Genomic DNA, 3,691 nt, shown 5'->3' on the forward strand with positions numbered 1-3,691 from the left:
GTCAGGTAAGTACAGCCTTCATTGTGTGGTCTTACGTTTAACTTGCACTGGCTGCATTAAGACACATTTTTTTTTAAGAGGGATACAATTCATTGACTGAACCTGACCAATCTGTATGAGCGGTCATTTCATCACCTCCTGTGCCCTGTGCAAACGACATGCCAATGGCTGCGTATTTACTCTCTTGGTGAAACACGCCAGTCTGAGTGGCAATCCCAGAGGAACACCATGAGAAACATTTCACGCTCAGTGATTATTCCCCAACGCATACTGTTTAAAATCTGTCAGATAACTCCTTTTTCAATCTGTTAAATGCACATTAAATAATTACAATCATCAAACTGTAATATATAAAGATCCTTACAAGTTCATAAATTTATCATCGTATTTACCAGGATATGAAAAGATGCTTCTTCAGAAAAACAGCTCTAAAAATTACACTTTGCAAAATACTCATCTCTGCCCTCATATTCAGATAAAGATAGTGAAAATGCACCTAATTTATCAACCAAACTTTTAGTCTCTGTGAAAAAAAAAATACAGATTCTGGTTTGTCTAAGAAGTTGCTTTAAGTCAGGATATCAGTAGATACTATTATAGTAGCATATTTTAGGCAACTGAGTAAATGCAAAATGCCTTCTTTTAAAAAAGGATGAGCTGAGGACTATTTAGCAGACTTTGTCCTGCAGGCAGGTGGGGAACCCTGTGCAGAAAAGATGAAACAGTAAAGCTGCACAGTTCCAGTAACATCTACACAGGCATCTGTGAACCAGCTGTGTGGAGAGCATGATTAAATTGCTCAAAAAATAATTAAAAATATTGAAAAACAATGCTTCTGTCTGCCTAAAACTGATGATAATATACATTTGGAAAAAATAGACTATTTTGTTGGTTTTTAACAACATTGGGAATTACTGTTTCTACCCACATTCAAAGAGACTGCTGGCTGGAGAGGGAAAGAAAGAAAGAAGAAAGAAAGGTGCAAAAATACTACACTCAAGTCCAGTTAAGAAATTGAGATCCAGCTTCAGGGTTCTTTCAATGCAAGTTTCATTAATCTTTCAGGAGAGCTATCTTATTGATGCTGGAAAATTGTCATTAATCTTGAATGTAGGAGAAGTGAAAATAAAACAGTGGAAGCGTGAAGAGTCAGCTTATACAAATTGTTAAGAGTGCTGACACAGGGAAGTTTACCTATTGTGGCTTCTCACTGCACACAGCTGAAGTCTAATTAATCTAATTCTTGTCTTACCTAAATGAGCTTGTATACATTTGCTAATGTCATAGTTTTTCAGGAGAGTCATGTAAAGAAGGTCTCATTCTTGTTTAACTCCCAGCGCACCTAAATCACATTGCTCTTGTATTTAAGAGTAGTGAATGTTTTGGTAAGATACATCTCTATACCAGCTCATCTGTAACCAGCGGTGCTTCTCAAAATTCAGGGAAGGCAAAGCTAAATAAAAAAAATTAAACTAATTTAGCGACATCTATATTAAAATATCATAAAACTTCAGTGTCAATAATTCAGCTTGGTGGTTTGTTATTTGCCTTACTTACCCATTTAGTCTTAAAATTTGACATTTTCTACTTCTCAGTTATGCTCCAACTCCGATTTTCTTTAATGATGTTATGCTATCTACCCCAATATGTATGTGCATGCCTGCTGAAATTTTACTCTGAGAACAAACATGATCTGGCAGTTTGAGGTGGTCAACCAGTCACCACTTTCAGCTGTTCAAAGCACACCCTCTCTGCGCGGGGGACGTGCTATCTATAATGGCTCTTGAACTACTGAAGATTGAACTTCATATGGATACCATGTGGACTGATGATAACGTATCTTCGCTATCAACCCCTTCTGATTTCAGGAGTGTTCATAGAACATGAAGAATTACTTGTTCCCTGATGGGCCTTTGCAAACTCCACACAAAAAAGCAGGGAGGGAAACGATAAGATTAAACGGTAGGTACAGTTATCAAAGGCTCTAGCATACCTCTATTTATAGGGACTTCACCACCATTATTAAATTAAGGTTCAGGTTGGGGTTTTTTTTTGCTTTTGTTTTGTTTTTTCAACAAATCCAGAAAAATCCTTTCAAATGCATGTTGTGCCCCAGCAGCACCAGGTTTAAGACATGAAGCTTTGATATGGTATTACCTCGTTTGCCTACAGTGAGTGCTAGCCATCAGTAAAACTGTTGTGCTGCTGGAGGGGGCTGTCTCGGGCTGCCCAAGGGGAAAAAAGGAAAACTCCTGCTTCGCCTGACAGACTACAAATAGGCAAGCAGACTGCCATTTCAAATGTTTCCTTTTTATAAACTGAAGAAAAAAATTTGTTTTTCTTACCCTGTGCAGCATCCTGAAGTAAAGGCCTGTAAATAACAAATGAATAACACATCGAGTTGCTAGCAAGTGCCAGATCCAAGGAAAAACTTTCAGGTCCCCTCTAGGCTTCTGTGTAGCAACACAGGGGGAGAGAGGTCCCTACAAAGCAGAAAGAGGATTATGCTTATCTTTCAAAACTGTACCCTCCCCAGAAACCTCTACAGGCTAGAGCATCTCCTCAAGGGGAGGAGATACTTGTTTTCTTTTCTCCTGCAGGGGAGCACATGCACACTCTTGTTTCTGCAATATCTACATGAAAATTACATAAATATTTACCAGTTTTATTTCCAAGTTTTTCTGTTACCCACTGGAAGCATCACCCTCGAGGCTGCAGGCCGCCTCCTGCCTCCGCTGTCTCTTGTACAGCTAGCCCTGGATCCTCTTCTGCACTGAGCTGCAGCTGCAAGAGGATTGACACTAATTAATTAGGACCCCTCTCCCCCCATCTGAATAGCCTCGTGTCTGCCACATCATCCTCTTAGGAAATACGCAGCATGGGTTTGAGTCCACTCAGACTAAAGAGAAAGCAAAAACTGAGGTCTCTCTTCCATCTTGGGCCAGTGCCATGCCCACTACACTGAAGTTAAGGTGCTGCACGCCGGGTCAGCGTCACGTTATCTGACCTGTGGTTGTCACCATCACAGCTCTGACGGTCTGTACCTGCCCTCTGGCAACCTTGCTGAAGCTGACCTCTGCGTGCTGCAGGTAGAGGTCAAATCTGCAGAGCGTTCAGGGCCTTTGCTGACAGAGGCAGGAGGCAGCAGCTGAGAGGGAAGTTTGCCGAGTCAGACTTTTTTCTGATGTGGGAAGACGACCCCAAAAAACTTACAGTTTATGAGAAACTGAAGGTTTTTTATCAGGCCATATGGAAACATGGTCTTCATTTTAGAAGAGCTACTACGTAAGATTGCATTTCCCATCATGTTTCCTTTGATGAGTGGAAAGTATGGAAGCTTTGATGTCACCTGCTCTTCTGCCTGACCCCTTGTTAGTATTTCAGCTGTGGGGTTGGGTGGTAGGATGCTTTCAGATGTGCTCTGAACCTAAACCTTGCAAGTTTTTAAGCCTTCTCCTTCTTCCATCAGTCGAAAGAGACTTGTTTTTGAAGACCTGGTATGCTTTCTACAAAAGTCTTCCAATGCCACTTGCTGTGCATCTACCTGCTAAATCCAAGTTATTAATGTTTTTATGTTAAGTACCAACCAGGAAACAGGCTGCCCCTGCCAGCTGTGACAAGAGCATAGAATCACAGAATGATTTGGGTTGGAAGGGACCTCTAAAGGTCATCTAGTCCAACCCCCCCTGCC

Source organism: Aptenodytes forsteri, unplaced genomic scaffold (genome assembly GCF_000699145.1).
Source record: "Aptenodytes forsteri isolate BGI_AS27 unplaced genomic scaffold, ASM69914v1 Scaffold41, whole genome shotgun sequence".
Taxonomy (NCBI): domain Eukaryota; kingdom Metazoa; phylum Chordata; class Aves; order Sphenisciformes; family Spheniscidae; genus Aptenodytes; species Aptenodytes forsteri.